General features: G+C 35.6%; 1 protein-coding gene across 2 annotated transcripts in view; it reads right to left on the bottom strand.

Annotated features, from left to right (window-relative positions):
• The window catches only part of LOC150094465 (uncharacterized), a 200,372-nt gene that overhangs the window by 62,186 nt on the left and 114,914 nt on the right, over positions 1-23,272 (bottom strand). The window contains exon 2 of one of the 2 annotated variants that reach the window (XM_090411993.1): positions 9,793-9,915. The exons of the other annotated variant lie outside the window; for it this stretch is intronic. The gene's annotated coding sequence lies outside the window, so the exon portion shown is untranslated. The remainder of the gene's footprint in view (positions 1-9,792; positions 9,916-23,272) is intronic. 2 annotated transcript variants of the gene reach the window in all.

Here is a 23,272-nt window from a genome sequence, read left to right on the forward strand (position 1 = left end):
TATTCGGACTGCTTTTTTAACTCTTCAGTGATAAAATAAAAAAATTAAAGCCCTATAGCGGACTTCATTATTCTTTTAAAATGTTTGTAAACATCTTTTTTTTTCTTTTTTTTTTTTTACAGAATGTCTTTTATCTTAAAATTTTCTTTTCAAAGGGATACTGATTGATTTTTATCCTTCTTAGCAATGGATGGTCATCATTTCCAGTTTATAAAATTCCCTAAGCCTTTTATTATTATTGCTAAGCTGAAAGCATTACTATCAATAATAACAATCTATAGGACTTTATGGGTGTTTTTGTATGTATTTTCTTCTAGTGCATCTATGTACATTTTTATGTTGAAACATTGTTATAAATGGATAATCCATATAATTATCAGAAATTTGCATATACTTATCATTATTATTTGCCTTCTTCTTTTTCCCCCAAATCTTTCCAAACCATTTCTCTATCTGAGATTCATTTAGTTTAGATTTAGGTCTCCAAAAAGAACGAACCAATAATTAGTCAAATTATGCAATCAATTCTGAAATTGTCCAGTGTAATTCTATTTGAGAATGCGGCCGTTAATTAAGCTTCTTTTCATGCGTTCTGTTCAATATCCTCATTTTTCTGATCCGTAGTGACAGAAACTACCATCTCACACTTATCTTATTATTATTGTTAGATCTTGAATGATGGTTCTATCAAGAATAGAACTGCTCCATTCAAGATTTAACAAGAACAACCATATCAAGCAAAAGCACACTTGTATTCTTGGCAAAACAGACATAATATGTAAAAATACAGATGTTAACTTTGCTTAAGAAGGAAATTAAAATATAAAGGAAGAGAATGAATCCTAAATTAAAATGAAATTGAAGAAGGTAATAAGTATTAGATTGTACTATGTTTAACACTTTCATTGCCAAGCTAGAAATTGGAATTTCGTGTGGTGGCCAAATTTTTTTTTTTTTTTTATTTAGTTAGCGACGTCCACGCGATAACACGTGATCGGCCGTTTGGTGAGAACTCGCATCGCGCGATATCGCGTGATTGGCAATGAACGTGTTAAAGTATTGTCTAAAATATATGGAAATCTTAAACTTTCAAAAGCACCAATATTAAACTATGCCATGTATAAAATCGCGTATTGTCGTGCGAACGAAAGTACAAAGGTTGCTGTGTGACCACCAAAGATGACGTAACGAACGATGAGTTTCGGTCAGGATACAAACCAAGAACTAGAAGACTCATTCAACCATGCCTTTACAAACAATATCACACAACTCAAAAAAGACAATCTACCGACGATCAACAAAAAACTATCGACACAAAGTCAACAGCAAACTATTTATTTTCCACCAGTAACAAAACAGGAACTGAAAGGAGCACTCTTACAGCTAAAACCAAAGACCACTCCAGGAATAGACAAAATAAGACTCACATACCTTTTAATACACTTTGAACAAATAAATCCAATACTTCTAAGACTCGTGAACATAATATTCGACTCTGACATTATTCCACACGAACTAAAATCTGCAATAATTACGTCAATTTACAAACATGGTAAAAGAAACGATACTCAGAACTGCAGACCAATAGATACCAAATAGATACCAGCAGACCAATTTTTTGAATGACTGGTAGGGACCAGTCATTCAAAAAATAACACACACCAGACTACAGATTCTTAGAAGACATCGCCGACGCAATAAAGAAAGCCTCGATAAAAACAAGTACGCCGTCCTTATACTGCACTTAACCAAAGCATTTGATACACTTGAACAAGACATACTACTCACCAAACTATACTCAGTATGTATAAGAGTAACACTGCATACCTGATTCAGGAACTATCTCTCAAACAGAACACAAGTAAAAAAAATAAGTACATGTCACAACCCGAGTATACAAATAAAACACGGTGTCCCTCAAGGCGACATATTATTACCTACTCTATTCAACATATACATTAACGATGTTCACAATGTGGCCATAAGAAGTCAAATATTTCAGTACGTAGATGACACCGCACTATTAGCAATCCACAAAGACATCAAGACGGCTCTCTCCAAAGCACAACAAGACCTCAATGAAATCACAACATACTCCATTACAAACCAGAATACTGTTTGTATTCTGGTTTGTAATGGAGAATCCAAGTCTCTTCCATAGTAATACATCGACGCAAAAAATCAGTTTTATTCTTGTTAAAACGCTCCAAGCTCTGTCAGAGATTTTCATGTGAGTGCGTTTTTGATCTTCTGTGAGCAAGCACGGCACCCATCTTTCGCAAAGCTTTTTCATTTGCAATTCTTCATGCAAAATATATCCTACACGTTCTTTTGAAATGCCTATAGTCTCAGCAATTTCATTCACTTTGACTCGCCGTTCATCCAATACCATATCGTGCACTTGATCGATGATTTCTGGTGTTGTTACACTTTTTTGGACGTCGTTCACGTGGATCATCTTCAAGGCTGATACGCACACGTTAACACTCGGCAGCCCATTTATTAATTGTCGAAAACGAAGGAGAAGAGTGCCCATAAACGTTTATGACCTTAGAATGAATTTCTTTTGGCGTTTAAAATCCAGTTATAAGTTAAAGTCCAGTTATAAAATTCTTTTACAAAGAATTTTATAACTGGACGATAGTAAATTTTATCCATTTCAAGGGATACAGAAAACACTTGGGCTTCAGACAGCTATATAGAACAAACTACTTGATAGAATGACTTGCAATTTCACATGCATGCTTATGACAGATGTACCAACTTATAACAAAATCTTGCCAATAGAGTTGCCATCTAAACCGAACACTGTTGGTTAGAAAGCAGGTACGCTAACCTCTCAGTCAACAAGGTCTTCAATCAGATCGACATAGTTTGAAGTTTTACTTTTTCTGCTATTGTTTTGCTTCAGATAGCTGTATGGAATAAATTACTTGATATAATGACTTGCAATTTCACCTTAATGCTTATAACCGATTTCAAAGTTGGTACGACTTTGAAAAAAAAACTCTTGCCGATATTGTACAATTTCAAGCTAGAATCTAAAATTCTGTGCTTGACTAGAAAGAGGAGAAATATATATCTATGACATGACTCGAAATAAAATAGACCTGTTTGCAGTTTGTTAAGTTTCGAATTCGATTCTTGGCTATGAATTAATGAATATGAATTCTATAAATCGAAGCCTGCTGGATGTCTAGCATCTTGCTCGAAGCTATCATGCTATATGCTAGGCGTTTGCCTGTAGAGACGTTAAAGTTATTAAAGAACGTGCAGCTATGAATTATTCGCTAATATAGTGAGTTCATCATGCACCTAAGTACTTAATTGAACTGTTGGTTATTCACACTTGGCTTCTAATATAAGTCATTTTCGTTATTCTATGACAAAAGTGCAGTTGATTACAACTAAGAGATGAATTCTGGTCTTGTCTCTAAAACAGACACACATATGACAAGAATGTTCCATTCTCTTCCTCTATGCACGTCATCATATACTTGCAAAATATATAGAAATCTGCTGGAAGTTCGGTGTAATGGCCCGCTCCAGAGAATGATATTTTTGAAGAATTCGCCAAAGTCTACTGTATATTTTCCTAATGTCATTCCCTATCATGTCAACTTTCGTTAAAATAAAAATTTTCACATTTGACGTCCGTAGACGCCGTATGATTACTGCCGTACCTCACATGGTTTGGCAGTGATGTCTTTTGCTAGAATAAGTGGCAGGTCGCAGTTTCCCTTTCCACACAAAATTTGTAGGACAGTCACGAACATCCATGCCCATGGCGGGATTCGAACCCACGGCCTCTTGGCTGGAGAGCGGACACGCTAACCACTCGGCCAACCTGCGAAGCCAACGGAAGTTGGCATCGCATAAAAAACTGCCCAACACTATCAATGTTTTTTGGCTACCAAGTGTCGACTGGGACTCTTCCCTTTACAGATGCGAACTTTCCAATTTAAGATAACAATTACAAGTGGAGTTTACGGTTATTTTACGAATACGATTATTTTCATACTTTATTCTAAACGCTCGTAAAACAAAAAAACAGAATTTGAAATGACAATGATTTAAAAAAATTAAAAACAAAAAAGCCCAATCCTGTCTGCTCGCATTAAATCATTAGCACAATACATTGGGTATGTGGTACCTTCGTAAATGAATTGTTGTGCTTGCGAACAAAATGCTTTGAGTTCCTGTTTCAGATGATGTATGTGCTTTTTTCGTGCTGCTCATTATTTCTTCGTAAAACCTGCAGAAATTGCTCACGTCATATAACTAATCCTGAATATTGCTTATTGTGTTGTTGGAGTTTTAGAGCAGAATTAACATTTTCAGCAACTAAGATAATATCTTAGGGAACACCACTTCTAAACTGCAGCCAATTTCTTTCTTTCTTTATATTGAGTGTACTTTTTAAAGGATATTCGCAAAGGAAGAATCATGCCTTATTTCGTCATGAATTACTCGAGATTTTTTATCATTAGAAAGAGCATTAATGACTCTCACTTTTTATGAAAGTGGTAGTTAAATTATTCATACTACTGGCTGAACCAGTAATGTCACTTTGCGAGTCAGTAGATAAATATACTGTATTTGAGTTACTCTAGGAACCAGTGATGATACTGGCTCCATCAGCACTAAAAGAAAGTAATCTTGCATGTAATCAATAATCAATCGTGCCTTAATTTTTTAAGTAATAGTTATTAAGAAACACATCTTGATTTCTTGAAATTGACATCAAAGTTGTTTTTTATTTAATGTGACATAACTCCCAGGAAAGCTTGTAAACTTATTGTACATTAGTATGATGGTTGGACTAAGGGTGTTGAATATATTTATTTTATTTCTTTACTTAATCGAAAGGCCTTGTTCTAGAGACGAAACATATAATTTTCTCAATTCACTCCTGGAGGCTTGCAATAAATAAAGGGGGATGCAGTCTCCCACCAGGTGATGAACTTGGGAGGCGACTACTCTCTATATCTCTGGGAGACATCTCTCGCCTAAAGACAATCACAGGCCAAACATCCCTGAGAGACTGCAATTTGTAAGAAGATGGTCTGAGAAGTTCTCGGTCTAACAATGAAAAAAACGAATTTATAATTTCGAAATTATTTTTATTTTCTACATAATCTCTCTTAAGACTGATACATTTATTGCAGCACCATTATCCCGTCCCTGTAGTGGTTCTCAGTAAGATCTGAAAAATACCCCTCTACAGCTGCATCACCTCTTCATTTGAAGTGAAACGCTGACAGCGAGAAAGAGTTTTAGTTTTGGGAAGAGGTAGAAGTCAGAGAGAGCGACATCTTGTGAATAGGGTGGATGTTCCAACACTTCATAGTGCATTCCCTTAATTTTCCCATTGACAAAACACCTTTGTGGGCAGATGCATTGTCCTGATGAAAGATGATTTTTTTTCCTCCGCAAACCGAGTCTTTCTTACGAATTTTTTCGTCTGTCAAGTTAAAATATCGGAATAATATTCCCCGGTTATTTTTTAACCTTTTCAAGATAATTAATGAGCAAAATGCCTTTAGCATCCCAAAACACCGATGCCATGACCTTTCCTGCTGATGGAACCGACTTTGTCTTCTTTGGCGCTGAACAATTGGCTTCTGTCCGCTGTTTTGACTGCTGTTTGGATTATTTTCAGACCACCCGCGTAAACCGTACTCTGTTGGTTAGAAAGCAGGTACGCTAACCTCTCAGTTAACAAGGTCTTCAAACAGATTGACATAGTTTGAAGTTTTACCTTTTCTGCTGATATTTTTCGTTAAGTAATGTGAGTAGTTAATAAGGAGAAGTAGAAATATGAACATTAATCGTGATTTTCTAGCGTAATTACTTCAAATAAAATAAAGTGTTTTAGAGAGAGTATTGAAATGTATTCTTATAATTCATATATATTCATATATATTGAATAATTTTTAGAAATTGTAAATTATTCTAAAAATAACTCATAGCATTCAGTTCAACAATGCTCCAGGCCATCGTAAAAAAGGGCCGTACTCTAAATGTGGTCAAAACTCGTGGATCAATGCTATTAAGAGTATGCGGAGGAGGAGGAAACCAGTCAGAAGGAAGACTTTGTAAATTACTGTGGTTTTTTTTCTATTTCATAATTTGACATGACATTTTAGCTATAGCATAAGCAAACAATGCTATGACGTGGTTGCTAGTATTTGGTCTATTTGCAACTAATTGGCCTATTCTCAAATTTGAAAAAAGTGCCCCTACTGAATACCACTTTCAAATGAAAGCAAATCAATAACTTTCGATCTGTAACTGGAATTACAGAAAGTTGAAATGAGATTCAATTGCACTGTTAATAAGAACAATCAATGAGCATCTTGCTCTCGCCTAAGAATCAGTGATGGGAGTTCTAATATCAGTGGTGTCAGGGGCGTCTTTTATTCAAAATTAAAAAAGAAAAAAGAGGTGGAGAAAGGAAAGAACGTAATCAGAGTTGTTTTTATTTTTATCCCATTTTTCCCTTGAGCATTAGACTCACTGGCATGTCACTGACTACTAACGTTCCATCTTAGAATATCAATGAATGTTCTGATATGGCTTTTTATCCTGTATAAGGCTATCGATTGAGTATATTTTTCTGGCTCTTTTGCCTGTTTCGCGGAATGAAAACACCAAATTTTTATGTGGGACTAAAATTCCCTTCACCTCCGTGTGAGATCAGCTAGTTTCACCTTCAAATAAAAAACTGACTGGGCTCAGGAGCCTTTTTTTATTTTTATGGTTTTTACTTTGGTTTTACAAAATACACTACCAACCTGAAAGAGATGCGATTGTGCATGGGTTATGATATTTACATCATTTTTGAATAGCATGAGGTAAGAAGCAATACACTTTAATCATATTGACATACAGTGGACATTCTTTCTTTCTGTTTTATTTTTAAATACCTTCAATGATCAATCTTATTTTCATGAACTGTAGTCTTCTTATGTCTATATAAAAAAGAAAAGAATACGACTATTCCTGAATATTACTTGTTATTGCGCATTGCATTCAGTTATTTATAATGTTAATGTGATGTATTTGAAGTAACTATAATATCAACCTAATTCAGATTTCCGATAATGATAGATTAAATTATATTCTGAAGGCTAAGACACTCCCCTCCTTCAGAGTGTTATCCTTCCTCTGAAGGAGGGGAGTCTTCCCTAATAGCTTCTGAATAACTCGCTGTTAAGCATGATACGAAGTTTTGAAAGCTGCATTGCAGTTCGGGGTGGACATATTCCATTCTGAAATGGCTCTCCGCATACTTTACTGTACGCTTTGTACATTAATGGCATGCTGTTAGATCAGACTTAATTTAGCAATTTCCATTAATTTGTCAATGTTCCTTATGTTGCTATTGTTCTTAGCGTAAACGTACTTATTCCCAAGTAGGTTGTAATTGTGAAACTTCGTGTTTAATTTTGTATATTGAGAAAAAAGAAGACAAGGAAAGAAGTAGATCTGAACCAGTTTATGAGAAGTGTTGCGCTTCTAGAATGAGAAATTTAATACCACTACACTGGTATCCAAAACCTAAAGACCAACACTATTTCTGATCATTACAACCGCAAATTCAGACTTGTGGCAATTCAGACAAAAATCAGTTTGTGGCAATTTACATAACCGACGATTTTGAGTAGAAAGTAGGTACACATTACAGTTTTCGAATTCCGCTCAAAGGGGTCATGTGATAACACATTACATCATAAACGAGCAGTGGAGATACTTCGGGAGACCGAGAATATTAATTGAATCGAGTAGTCAGCACTCTCCCCAGATCTCAAGCCCATAGAATATGTTTGAGACTCAATAGGGAGATGCGAAATTTCACTCCAGAAAACAAACAAGGCGTTATCCTTGCTCTGAAGGAGGGAAGTTTGCTCTAATACCCCCTGAATAACTCGCTGCTAAGCATGGTACGAAACTTTGAGAGCTGCATTGCAGTTCGGGGTGGACACATCCATTCTTAAATGGCTCTCCTCATAGTTTTCTGTATGCTCTGTACATTAATTCCTTAACTACGTCCTTAGGAAATTTGTAAATTTGTACGAAATTTATAGCATTTTTGTCCAATATAATTTATTATGCTGGTAATAAATTGATGGAACATTTGGCTTAGTCATGAAACTTTTTTTCATATACAGGCTCAAAATGGAATTCGGCCTTAGCTTTTTGGACACCAAGAAAAGGGAAAGGAGCTCACTGTTAATTCTCCAAGTGGGATGAGTGAGAACTTTAATCAACCAGTGTATAATCTTTTACAAAAGTTGAAAGACACTAAATTTTAGTAAGTTTATCTTGGATATACTGACCGTGCTTGAACTATCGAGATGACTAAGCCCCATACGTACAAGCAATATCATGTGCGAATCGACATTCCAAACTGCAACAAACTATATAACCTATATTGTAGCAATACCGTGTTGAATAACTTGCTTATAGAACAGAACTCCCAAAAAGTGGAAAAGGAATTCACTGTTAATTCTCCAATGGGAAGGAGTTAGAATTTTAATCAATTAGTAACAAATTTATAGAGATTTAAATATGGACCAGGGTTAATTCATGTGACCATATACTAAAAGGAAAAATAAATAAATATTTACAATGTTAGTATTTTAAACATTATTTAAACGCTACGAGAGTTTCGAAAGTAATTAAGTGATTCATTACTTCAAAGTAACAAACCCTGCTAGTCCAAACAAAAAAAAAAGTTACATTCGCCTTTAAAAAAAAATAAAAAAAAAACGTATAAATTCAAGGAGCTATGTAAGCCGTCCATAGCAGGCCTTTACAAACATCCATGGCCAAGATGGTGGGAAAGAGAGGGCTACGAGCAAGATACCTTAAAATTAAAAATAATATTAAAATAATTTAGTACAATATAATGATACCTGCTGACATTAGCAAAACTGCTAGAGCAATCTCACGTTTCTCAGTTTCTTAGCACAAATACGAAATCACCCTGTGTATCTCCGTTATTAGTGTAACACTGTAAATATATATCGATTTGTAGTTTTAAAAATAAATAAATGAATAAATCAAATATAAATTTTGTAAAAGTTCAGGAATTTAATGTGCTCAGTATGAATGAATTGGCCGTCCAAAGGGGTGTCTTTTTTCGTTTTTTTTTTTCGGATACTCCATGCACGTGCACACTGAATAACAAAAAAAAACAATCATGCATGTTCCTCAGTACATAAATTTTCGTTTTATTTTTCGTTTAAGGTTACCTGAGTAGACTAACCTTCAAGCGTTCTAAATAATTCAGAAATCACTTTGGATAACAGCCCACCACCTTAAGAAATGACAAAAAAGTCTATTTGCTTCTGATGAGTAAATAACAACGTTGGAATTACATGTATTTTCTATTATGTAAAAATATTAAGAAATCTTAGATTTTCAGTGACCTAATATTTCTCTGGATGAAAATGAAAGGAATATCGCATCGCACAACTAATTGCACAAGCTGATTTTTCATTATTATGCATACAGTTCCAAGATGAAAACTTAACATTAGGAATTTCATGTATATATATATATATATATATATATATATATATATATATACATGAAAGTGTAAAAATATATTTGCAAATTTCTTGGAAAGAAAATTATTTTTAATGTATATTTTCACGCTAACCTCCGTAGGAAAACAGATTAGGATTTTGTAAGATATTTCTTTACTCGAGAAAATGAAGTTGACTTTCAGCCTAAATTCTACAGAATAAAATAGAAAGTTATATATGAAACGGAACCACTTACTTGCAATTGATATGTTTGTTGAAATCGAGGAGCAACAACTTCTTGTGATATATTTCATTCTCTTCAAGTACAAACTTTCTTTATGATGCTTTTTAAAGGGCGCTATAAATTATTCATTTGCGCCTACAGAGAATAAGGGAAGGACGAGAATAGTATGGTAAAAGAATTTCCTAAAAATTGTTATCAATATTAATAATTATTATTATTCGTATTATTACCAGTATTAGTAATAATTATTGCTGTTATCGCTGAACCAATTAAAAAAACTGGAAAAGGTAATAAACGTATAATGAATTGTTCCATTGGCAGTTACTGTATATAAATGGGATATATGCTGTAGAGCACCTTTCTGGATCATATAATTTTTAAAACAACTATATCATATGCAGTATAACTTTCTGAATAAATATACACAGAATTTGAAGCCAACTTCAGGCCTTGGGTAAGAAGGATTGTCGTCAGTTGGATTCGAACTCACGCTTTGTCTGGTGGAGAGAAAAAACGCTGTCCACTGTCAACCAACTTGAGCAGCCATAGTACTTGACCTCATTTGTTCAGAGTAAAAGTAAAATTTATGAATTAGCATAAATATTATGCTAATTCATATGCAGGTTCTCTCTCTATATTATGCAGGTTCTCTCTCTCTCTCTCTCTCTCTCTCTCTCTCTCTCTCTCTCTCTCTCTCTTACAAGCATGTAATTTATCTAATGTAATTTTAAAAATAATCAGGAGTTTTTTTAAGAAAGAGTGAAAAGTAAATCCGAAGACCAATAAATATGACGTACCTTCAACAAAATCTGACTTTCTTGTGAAAAATATCAAACGAACAAACTCTCAAACTTACTGAAAAGGTCTAAAATATTCCTTTGGTCTGCTGCTAGAAATGATTCTACAACGGGTGCTCTACTGCTGTGAAAGCAGATCCCATTTTAACAGGTATTAATTTAAGGCAACAAAAAATAAATGTAGAAAGTATTTTTCATTTATGTACAAATTAAATTAAACTTGCCAATAAACTATATTCTTGTTTAATCCTTTTTATCCAATTGTAAACAAATAAAATTTGCGCTTGAGGTATCTATGCAGCTAGGTAGACAGTAAGACATCAATTGTCTTAATATCTCATAATGCAAATCACGTATCATTTTGACTTGAGTAATGCTTTTTATTAAGGAAAGAGTCACTGTCCAGACTAATTCCAACTTTATTGTAGATTTCATTGGTTCAATATATTCGGTTTTTTTAAAAACTCATGAGGTACCTGAAAAAGGCTACTTTCTCACTTAGTTCATAAAGCTCTCGAAAATCTCAAGCAGTCTTAGCTTCCACCGGAACACTACCCTCATTCCCTCACAGCCTCAGCCATATACTCCACTATGCCAAGTCTCAGCCCAATTCAGTACAGATGAGCTTTTGAAAAGAAATGCTCCCGTTCTCTCGAATCGTGCACCGCCCTACCAGCGAACGAGAAGGTCGTCCATCCACAGCAGCTCCAGACATATACATGTTATCAGTGTGAGCTAGACCTAGAAGAGATACCAATGTGAACTCTTCGCTTTGGATGATTGACTGGATTGAGTGGACCTATGGTCCTTTATCGCTTTGTCGGATTTGCGAAGAAATCTGTGAATTAAGGATGACTATTGAGCACTTGGTTCTTTCATTGTGGTGTAATGACTAGTATTCTTAAGTTTCTTTTATTATTTTTATTTTTTTAGTCTACTGCTAGGCAATAGACCGTAAGGGACACTGGATATTATTGAACCTTTGACTAGCAAATTTGGGACTGCTGACAGCGGGTTTAATAAGTTACCTGTTCAGCATGGTTTAGAGACGTTCGTGCTTTGCAGCATCCTGCTCACTGTAGTCTACCCCTTGGTGGGTTAATGAGTTAGAGTGAATGGCAACATTTGCAAAGAATTTGGCAATCCGTCCACATAGGAAAGATATGATATCTGGGATATCGGCTTCTATTGAAGCTTCAAGTTTATTACAAATATTTGTTTTAAATTATCTGTAGTTTGTCCACTGTGTTCCAGACGGGTGAGCCACACATCAGGAACTAGCCTGATCAACATCTTGTATGAGTTCCATGTTCAAAAAGCTACGACAGTTACAGTGTCTTACTGCACCATTTGCTTTTAAGCAGCCACCATAATCGATATCGGTCGTGAGGCAAAACCCTTTATCTAATTGTACTCGTAAGTTGGCGAAATAATATACTTAGTTAGATACAAATGCTTTGCCAAATATGATCCCTTACCCCTCCTGGGACATTAGTCCTTGTGAAGAGCATTGCAGTGCTCTTATCTGCATTAACATCATTTCGCCATTTTTTGAACCGCTGTTCTAGTTCAGATAATCCATTTTGCAGTTATAATCAAGGCCTAAAGGAGCGCACTATCATTATAGTATCATCTGCCTATAGGGCAGTTGTGGTGGCAAGTGTAGGTGGGATGCCATCCACATAGACTGCAAAGAGCAGAGGGTAACAGTCAAGAGTACTGGGAGGACACCTGCTATGATTTTGGATTCAGACGATCTAATTCACTGAAACTGCACTCGGAGTTTGCGATCACTGAGGTACGACTTTCTCTGTTTGACTAGGTCTAGAGAATTTGGATGCAGAAGTTTAAAAAGATGCCCCCTTGTGCGATATTTTGTCGAATGCTTTGGCAACGTTCAGAAAGATCGCTGCAGTCCGTTCCTCCCAGTTGAATCCCATGCTGAGGTTTTCACGACTCTGAGAACTTGTTTGATTGAATTGTGTTCTAAAATCCAGATTCTTCACTGAGAATGAGATTTATTTCTTTAGTGACTTTCTGTAGTATTATTAGTATTACCTTCGCAGCTAATTTTCCTAGGCAAGAAAGCAGGCTGACTCGACTATTATAGGAGTAAGATTGTATTGTTACTTTCTGTCGTGCTGGAAAGTAGTGATATCTTACTATTGCATTAATAAGAGAAAAATATGCATTGCAGCTTTATGTGGAAGGCACTACAAGATTTTGTTAGATATCCCATCTGGGAATAATGCTTTGTTATTTAAATTTTGGTGATGTTTCACGTACCTCAGCAGGGGATGTCGGTTGGATGGGATTTACGTACTCTGAATTTTAGCGTATAATTGTATTCAGGTGTATTCTTGATTCATAAAGTCTAGATCTGTGTGAGTGTAATTTGAACTACACTGCTTCTCTAGGCTGTCGGCAAACCTTTAAATGTCTACGTACTTGTAAACCAGATCACTTTTACAATGAACTGGTGGGAGTGATTTACGATTATGCGTAGAGTTTTGGTCATTTTTCCCAATATCTGGTCATTTGTGTTTAAAGATTGAAGTTTTCTTTCCCACTGTTTATCACGATAGTTTCTAAACGCATATTGAACTTCATTCGTAGTCTTGCTGAGCGCTTGTCGATGTTCTGGAGCTAGTGTTCTGTGGTATTGGCGCCTGGCTCTGTTCATTTCACAGATAAGGTTTTTAATCTCATCCCACAGTCCATTGGAGTTTGTGTCCGACTTATTCGCGGTGGCCGCAGGTAATAGTTATCTGCTATTCTAGTCTCGATACTGAGTCGTCCATTTTTTCTTTTGAATGAATTGCTAGAGCTGAGCCAATAGATACGTGTAACGCGGCAGTCAGTTTTGTCCAGATGGTCAAGACACGATCTGGGATATTGTCATATTATGAGCAGAACTGGAGTGAAACTAATTTGTGATCAAAGCTGAGGTAGTCCATTGCACTCATTTGGTATTGATTAGGGATATTTTGTGGCATCATCACAAGAACCTCCTGATGTCCAGGACATCCAGGAGGTTCTTCCACATTCTAGTCCGTGGATTTTGGAGGTTCCATAATCAAGGTGTTCCTTGAGATAGCAAAGGCGTTGAGGGGTTCTACCATTTCTATTTTTAGTTACGCTGTTTCAGGTTTGGTGTCTAACTTTCAGGTCTGCTGCTACTAATAGCACTGATTTTTTTTTGTTTTTAGTTAAGTTTACTTCCAGTAATTGTTCATTTGGATAGATACATGGCACACATTTTCAGGGGACCAGCATTTTCGGCTTTGACCTCCACTCTTGTATTGGACTTATCTTTGCGGTATAGAACGCAGTTCCTTAGACAGGTTGTCTGCAGGACCGAAGTGCGTTTCTTACGAGAATTATTTCAGCACTTTAGTGTGTCGTAAATTCGTAGAGCCCGCACATTTTGTTCCCTAAATACATATCGTCGGCATTCCAGGACACAATGTATAAAGAGTTTGGCCATCTGTGTATCTGTGTTTGTTAACCATCGACTGGTGTAGTAAGTATTGTTTATATATGCTTCAGAAACGTGTTATAGAGTTCTGGCTGGTGGGGGGGGGGGGGGGAAGGCTGTTGTTGTGAAATCGATTAACATTTTGCCCAGAGTGGCTGCCACATTTGCTTCTTTGCTCAATTGGGTGGGCACAGAGGTTCGGCTTTTATTGGCGTCTTTGAAGCCACCACCTCTGCGTACGAGGTGCATGCTCGGGTTATTTTGTTGTGCCGTTAGGAAAGAAGCATTTGTTGTGAGTGCCCGTGGATTTGATGGTGGCGTCTTTGGTTTCCTCCTGATGATTTTTGGGTACATTCTCTGTAGTTAGTGGATGTGGACCGCCGCAGTTAACTCCTTCAGATGACTTTTTTCTTTTTTTTTCTTTTTTTTTTTTTTTTTTTTGCAGGAAGCAGGCTTTGTTTTCTTTCGGTTGAGGAAATCGGCCCTTTCAGCTGCTTTACGAGTGGCCATAACAACGGTGGCATTGTCCAGTTGATGCCTTCCGTCCTAACGGTTCTTGTTTTATAGTCGTGTCGCAGACGGATTTCAGGTCGTAGATTTCTCGGTTTTGTTTGCTGATTTTCACTTGGACAGAAGACATTGTCCGTTTATGTGCTTGGTGGAATATACGTCTAACTCTAACAGGGTTTAGTTCACGGGTTTGGAGGTCTCTTGTAATCTTCTCGGGGTTTCTATTACATCGCACGGTATCACCCACCTTGAAGTTTTTTTCCACTTTTTGAAGCGAACGTTTGAATAGTCTAAAAGCGAGGATGACGTAGTCAGCTCTCATCCCTGACAGTATTTGAACTTCCTCTTCGTGCTTCTGGCTGTTGTAAAATTTGATTTACTGATTTTGAATGTTGTGGTCACTGCCGTCCATTGCACCTTGGCTCGCAGAATAATCGAGGAACTATTTTCTTATGTTGGTTCGTTTCTGCTGAAATGAGGCTTTGTAGTTGTAGTTACCTTTGATATTGGTTCCTTGCTTCGTTATTTTTTTTCAACTGACTTCAAGGAACCCTTTCTGTTCCTCAGCTGTTTCAAAGGTTAAACATAAGACCGATTGGGAATACAATGACATGGACTTTGGTCTGTTATCAATGGCTGGAGATGCTGTTGACCTATCAAGCAGTCGCGTAAGCCATTTCCTCTGTAAGAATTCATAAAAACTTCTCAATTGTATAAATGCCTGTCGAGATCCGCGAACCTACTTCAATGTAGCCTGTGAGCGGACTTGCCGTGTACGTCGATTACATTTTGTTGTCATAACCAAAAGTTCGTCTTCATGCTCCGTGGTAGAGAGAGAGGGCGATCTCTTAGCAAATCTGGAACACAATACATTGGTTTGAAATGCTTCCCAGAGCCTGGATACAACGCAATGTGAGATTCCAAACTGACTTGCAATATCAGTAAATCTGCGGCCTTCTTCAAGCTTTCCAATAATTCTTCCCTGCCTAAAATCATCAAGATAGTATCTTTGAGATATTACAAGACGTCCAAATTTGCAACTTTATTCCTTCACGGAAAGAGTTTCCTTCAAACACAATTCGTTTCTTCGTTTTGCCTTTTATCCCGTGTAGTGCTATCATCTGACCTTTTGCCCACGATTCGAAAATTTGAATGTGTAACCCCTTTCTACTCGAAATCTTCAGTTATGCAAATTGCCACAAGCTGATTCGTCTGAATATGTGGTTCTAATCTTAGAAAACAGTGTTCATCCTTAGCTTTTCGACACCAATGTATGTGTCATGAACGCAATCTGCGACGACTTTCAGGATACCAGTGATTCAATTGAATGAAGATCGTGTAATAAATTACCATTCCTGTTTGAATACTGTATCCGGATTTTCTAAAAATGAACAACATTTTAATATCTTATCTAAACTTCGAATTTTGCAGAAGATCAGTACATCAATATTTAGATACTCCCAGAAGTTTCTAGACCTTCGTTACAAGATATTTCAGTGCTGAGATATGATGACCTTTCGGTTCACATGTAAATTAAAAATCATTATCACGAGATAATGATTTTCTGGTCTAGCTTGCCGAATGGCTAGCTTTCTTGCTCTCCAGCCAACAGGCGCCAGGTTCTGATTTCGCAGTTAGCATGGATTTTTGTGATTGTGTTTAAGTGTGAGATGAAATTAATTGCCTGGTGTGGTGTGAGACCACCGCCCTGCTTGTTGGAGGCCTGAAGTGGAGAGAAAAAAAATTCCATGTTTGGTCTCTAGAAAAAGGTTTCCCGACAACATAAAAAATAAATTAAAAATAAACAAAATATAAAATTGATAAAAAAAAAAAAGAGAGAAATATATCCTTAGCCTGCCAATCGGGCAGAATCTACTATAGGTTTGCTAATAACCCTTTCGTGGGTGAGAGCAACATCAAAAAATGATAATGAGTTATATTTATGAAGTCGTTAATAAGCATCTCCCATTTCAAATGAAGGTCTTATATGTTTCTATCAAAAATTTCAGTTTACCTTAGTGACAAACTTCAAAATTGCTTGGACCTAAGTCTTCAATAATGGAAATTCAACAATGAAACTATAGGAACAATAATGTCATATTGTTCTAGCTTCATATCTTGAGATGAATACTGGAATTTGTAACAACGATGACATTGAGAAGGAAAATAATTTAATAAACCAAGGGCACTCGAAATAAAAAAAAATCAGAAACCCTGTACCAGATATGGTACTTTTTCAAGCAAATTCAGACATTCGATAGGCAGTTTGGTTGCCACATACACACACGCCAGTAGAACTTCATCTAAAACATTCATAAACGCTCAGGCTCAAATGAATTTTAATCTGCAGGCTGTTGATTAAAGAGCTCACAAGCTTTCCTCTGTGATAATCAATCAACAGAGAAATATTATTACAATGCTGGGATAATGGATAGTGAACAGCTAAACTATCTTTGTATATATATATTTTTCTTATTGATCAACATTTAACAGAACTGTGATATAATCATAACAAAAAACCTGAGATTTGTAGAAAAAAAAAATAATACTTTCACTTTTTTAAAGTATGTTCTCTAAACTAAACATATTCGAATATTATATCTCATATGAATATGCTTAGTTCTCTAAACTAAGCATATTCATATGAGAACATACTTTTTTAAAGTATGTTTTCATAAACTAAGCATGTTTTGTATCTATTTACAAAATCGATGTTAAGTAGTATAATTAGAGAGAGAGAGAGAGAGAGAGAGAGAGAGAGAGAGAATTAATACAACTTTTGCATGGTGGATGTTTATAAATCTTTAAATAGTAATCGAACAGGATTATCTCATGAACTCAAGGTTTAAAATTTTAAAAATTGGTGTGTGTGTGGGGGGGGGATTATAATGTCCTAAAACCTGTAAATTACCCATAATAAAATGCAGATGCTGTTTCTTGGAGATCTGTGAATTTAGAGTTAACTGGAAAGAGGTGTTGAGTAGCTGTTGACCTGTTTCAACAGAGTTAGAGAGACGTGTGTGAAAATATAGTAAGCTCCCGTATAGAAGACCGTTTCGAATGACATCAGGAGGAGCCTTGATGATACTTGATAAGAATATCACATTATTACGATTCTCTGAATTACAGATAATTGTAACAGGTTCTTCTTCGTGTGAAGTAAAAGCTTGACAAAAAAATTATATTCTTGTTTTCATTCTTATTTCACCCAATCATGAAGAAACAAAACGTTTCTCATGCATGCGTAATAATTCAAGTAAATTAACCACTGGAGCAAAAGAGAGATTTCTGTTTTGTTTTCCAGTATAATTCTCTGTTAATTTGAAAATGGCCGGATGTATACCACAAGAACTATCGTTAGGAAGAAAGGTTCTAAGAAATAAAATAAGTCAAATTTTAATAGAATTCTTTATTAAAAGAATTAACATAATAAACAATAGGAAGGCAGTTTGATAGTAAAACTATGCCATACATATTAGGGATATAGGCTGGAATGATTCCAAAGTTGCAGCATAAATACCAGTGAAATGGGATAGCATAGAAAAGCAATAATTAAAAAAAGAGAACCAAACTTCAGAACAGTTAGAGAATGTCATCATCATCACTGGAATAAAGGTTTTTGCTATTCAGATTGAACAAGATTTTTTTATCCCTCTCTCATGAAAAGTCAATAGAAGCATTGTAATTGTGAGTTTGGGATGGTGGAATAAAATTTACTGAAATTCTTACTGAGAAACTGGATAAAGAGTATGTTATTAGATTGCCTTTTTCTCTTAGTAATGATACAAAGGAGAGGCGAACATGGTTGACAAAAGTAACAACCAGGGTTTTGTAATGGGCCAGAAAGCGTGACTTCCTTTTGAACATGATGCAGTTTCCTAGCCTGAGTACTTTCGAGATCGGATTTTGGGGCTTGATAATTTACTTGCAACTAAGAAGAAAACGAGATTTTGATGAAAGCCATCCGCGATAAGTTTACTCTTAAGCCGCATACATACATCTTAAAGAACCAGGTATTACAGAAGGTATGAGAATTTAAATGGAATAGAAATTAATGCTTTCATAATATAGTAATTGATTCAGTTGTGCATTCTGCATTAATGTTTGATCACAAGATTGTAAAAAATAATACAATCAAAGCAATAAAGTATGAAAACCCGATCATTCCACTTAGCATTTTTATAACGTCTGACAATACAGTGATGATAGGGTATGTTTGATTTTTGCTCCATGAGAAAGGAAATTAGCACTAGTTGAGATCAGAAATGAATCTAGGGGAAAAAATATATTTAGAATGATGAGAGGACGAGAAAGACAGCAACAGTGGAGTATGGTTGACATTATCTGTGATTATATGAATATATGAAGAATTTTTGTGAAGTATTTCTGATAATATTTCATCCTTCTGAATCAGTGCAGTTGGGGAAAAAAGCTTATTGGAGATATGAATTTTAACATCTCCGAGAATATATTGGAAATTATAAATATTTCTTTTCTTTTAGATTCCGAGTTTAACTTTTAGAAAAGTTATTAGAAAATTTAGTTTACTCATGAATTGAAAAAATGAAATGTTCAAAACGGAAAATAACCGAATGTGGCAGAATGACGTAGAAGATAAAACAAAAAAGATTTTAAGTTGAGCATTTTGACAATCGATATCGGAACTAATATATGTGCAACTTTTGATAATAATAGCATAATTAGCGTGTATTAGGTAAAAGTAAAATTAATAGTGAATCAGAAATCTGAAAGATGATTTTCCGTCGGGAAACGAGTGCGTGGTTTGGTCAACTAAAGTTGGAAATGTACCTAATTAAGCTTATAATTACTTTGAGTATTTGTGAAGTGGAGATTTGGAAGTTGTGTGTAGTTTTGCTGTTTTGCTCTTTAACACTTCATGTTTGTTGTTGAAGGCAGAAAATCAGCATCAAGAATATTTTCCCTATAGAAATATGGAATAAGTTGGTTTAGTTGAATGATTTATACATGTCTAGCCTTCTTTCTGGTGATATCTATAAGGATATATTTTTTATTTGCTTTTTAATCAATTCAGGAATGCGTCCATCTCTGATATAAGCAAACAGATTTTTTTCCTGAAAAAAATCGTTTCTTTTTTCCTTCCCAAGTGAGAAAAATCGATGCTAGACTGATAGTATTTTAGATAATGCTAGTTAGAGTTAGTAACACAACATTCCGGCAGTTTTCGTCTGTAAGTCTGCAAACTGAACTCAACTACAGATCATGACTAATTGTGGAAATTAGAAGCTAACCGATGTCAAAATTAGGGCTAAAAGAGTTGCCTCAACTTCCTTTCGAAGACGAACTGCACCAGAAAATTTATTTATTCAGTTGAGTTGTTTAGAATTATTGTGGAAATGACTGTAGGCATTTATATTTCATGACTGACAGATATCATACATTCCTTGGATTTATAATCAGTTTAGCTTGCGTTGCTAAAAATCAAGATATATCCAGGATTAATAAAACCTTCGACGCTTCCATCTTGGGAAGACGAAAAGTTAAGAGAACCGATAAATCGCAAATGCTCGTTTCGTCGATAATATGAACGAAGTAAGCTTGCTTTAAAAACATTGGTGGACTGATTATTTGAATACAGTTTTAAATTAGCCATAACGGCTAATTTGAAATTGTATTCAAAATACAATTACCTTTAGATCACGTTTCGTGCACTTTTAACGATGAAGGTTATGTGAAGGAAGTTAAACTGGGAACCACTAAAACAGGCATCACCATAAATAATCATGAGCTCCCTTTGAACAATTTTATTTTATCTTATTTTGATTTGTTTTGTCCAATACCTTTACATACATCGAAAGCTTAGTCTAAGTGGAATTAATTCCTTTACTTAAGTTAATTCATTCCTTTTTTTTTCAAAGTCTTTACAGAATTCTTTAGTCAGGCTTGAATGCTATTAATCCCTTTATTTAAGTTAATTCAGCCTTATTTTCCCTTTTTTTATTTCAAAGTCTTTATAAAATTTTTCAGTCATGCACGCATAAATTTAATCCAGGAATTAGCATTTTTATTTTATTTGAGAAGGAAGAATTCTCTTTCGCGACGATGGTCCTTGACGGTTGAGGAAGAGAACAACCTGCGCTTCACAAATAAATTGTTACAAACTTTTGAATACTAGTTTAATAATCAGTACATCTAAGTTTGTTAAAAAAAATAACAAAATTTATAATAAAACATTACAGAGTCGGTGTTATCGATAAAAACAAAATATTTATGATCTAGTGTTGTTCCTTACTTTCCATATTTCCATCTAAGAAGGAAGAGTTGAATACTTTTTGACCGCCTAGAATCAGAGCAAAGTTCAGTGAATTTTAGATCAAGGCTGTATGTTATACCAATGTTTGGTGGACAGTAAAATAGTTTTTGCTACATTACGCTCTTTTGGTTTCAACTTTCTGGGACCGAGAAAACTAGACAGATTACAATTGCTTGTACATTACAAGCAATCTGCATTCTTCCAGTTGTTTGAAGATACAACTGATTATATGAAACTCAGATGTCAACTGAGAAGCTTATTAATATCTATGCTGTATTGTTTTCATTTACCACTTTATATGGCCCATTGGACAGCACCTCCCCTGTATTATAGCCAACAGGCTTTGGACTCGACTGTTGTATGCAAATTTGTGAATGTCTTTGAGGTAGTAGATACCGTATTTCGAATATAACTTGCACTTTTTTCTCAAAATTAAAGCTAAACAATCCTAGTATGCGAGTTGTATGCGGGATGTTTGGAAACTAAAATTTTCTGGAAAAAAATAAGACTGGGTATGACTTGCCAAGAATCTTCTATTCGTTTCTCTACTTCCGGTCTCGAGAGCGGTTTCCTTGTGTGCATCGTCAAAGTCGCTACCCAAATGGAGTCATCTTCTTTCCCATTAGTTTAAGCAAAAATTACCAGTAATTTACAAGATTTGAGATATGAAATGAGTAATCCTTCACGAATGACTAATGAGAAGTGAAAGCAGAGAGCGAAACAGACAGCAATGGTAAGCCAGTAGAGAAAGGACAGTTATGAAGACGTGCATATGATTGGTGCAGTATTAACAAAAGATTGTGCGACCCAACGACAAAGGCAAGCCGTCAGTTGTTGAGTTGAAATGCTAATTCTCTTCAACCAAGTTCCATAATACCTGAAGCTGCCATAACAACATTCACAATATATTTCTTAGTTTTAAAAAGTTCACGACGGGTGATAGATTTCCCGTTTATCGTTCCGACGGAACTTCTCATTACTGTTTATGTACCACTTCCGCGTCGCGCGGGCCGGCTGAAATCACCAACAGTTTCAATCCTTCGGTTGAATTTTATTACTACTTGTTTGCATGCCGCTTCCGCGTCGAGCTGGCGGGCGGACTCATTGTGGTTGGTTGGCGAATTGGGTACTCCTGTGAAATTGGTGATTTTTGTCTGTTTTAGTGTGTTTTCCATTAGAAAATTAGTGTTTTGTAGTATACTAGTGTAGATTTTAGTGTTTTTAGTGTGTTTAGTATTTTTTCACATATTTTTATTAAGATATTTCAATGATTAGTATACGTTTGAAATAGCTCCAAAAAAGAGCAAGAAATGTAATCCTAAAAAAAGTACCGCAAACGAAAACAAGAAGGTTAGCCCTGCTAACAAGGTTATTAAGAAGGTTAATGAAAATGAATTAACCTCCAAAATAGCGAAGTTGAAGCAGATCGTCAGAGAGACGACGCGGGAATTGCAAAAAGTCGAAAGGCTTTCAAATGAAAAGAAGGAGAAAAAGAAAATTAAACAGGAAAATAAGAAACAACAAAGCAAGGAAACGGGTAAGTCTGGAAATAACAGAAGGATATTCACGTAGATGAATGAGTAATAACATCAAGTTTTCGTGGAGCGAAATGAAGAATATAAAGGAAGCAATTCAAAAACAGAAAAGTAAAGTAAATGATGTCGTAGTTGCAGCAGGTGCTAACGATTTAACTGGCGATAAGTTCAGTATGAGAGAGAACATGAAAGGGTTGTTAGAAGAGAGAAAGTCAAAACCGTCAATATTTTACCTCGCTATGATAAAAATGAATTAAGAAGAAGGGCTATGATGGCAAACGATTCAATGCGTATGCTATGTACAAGGAATGGATGAGAGTTGTTGGATGTGTGGAGTGAGTTGAGGAAAAATTGCATTTGTATAACAGGGACGGCCTATACCTGCATGCATTCGGTATCATGAGTCAAGAAAAACTAATAACTGGTGGGAGACCAAACACAAAGAGTCAGAGAAACCAAATATAAAGGGAGGAACTGGTGTGAATATGGATGTAAGAGCGAAAATGTTATATAACTGTGTTAATGATGGGAATGGGTTTGTCATGGAAATGTTGAGAAGATGAGAACCATTTCGAGTTTGTGTTCATCTGGTTCGGACGGATCAAATATGTGCAAAGATGTCTACATGAGTAAGGCATTACAGACTAATAGAGATATGTAAGTTGTCCAAGTGTTTCAGGCAGACTGCAAACAAGACAATACAAAAGAACAAACTAGTATATTATGATGTCTGCTCAGGAATGCTAGGAGTATCAGAAACAAATGTAGTTGGTTTGTTCCCTTAGTCAATATGTTGCGACCTCAGCTTGTAGGTATTAGTGACACCTGGCTATCAGAATGAGACCGACTAACTGGTATCGAGTGTCAAGGGTACAGTGCT

Source organism: Typopeltis vanoorti, chromosome 22, assembly GCF_054136105.1.
Source record: "Typopeltis vanoorti isolate ZY-2024b chromosome 22, IOZ_Tvanoo_1.0, whole genome shotgun sequence".
Taxonomy (NCBI): domain Eukaryota; kingdom Metazoa; phylum Arthropoda; class Arachnida; order Uropygi; family Thelyphonidae; genus Typopeltis; species Typopeltis vanoorti.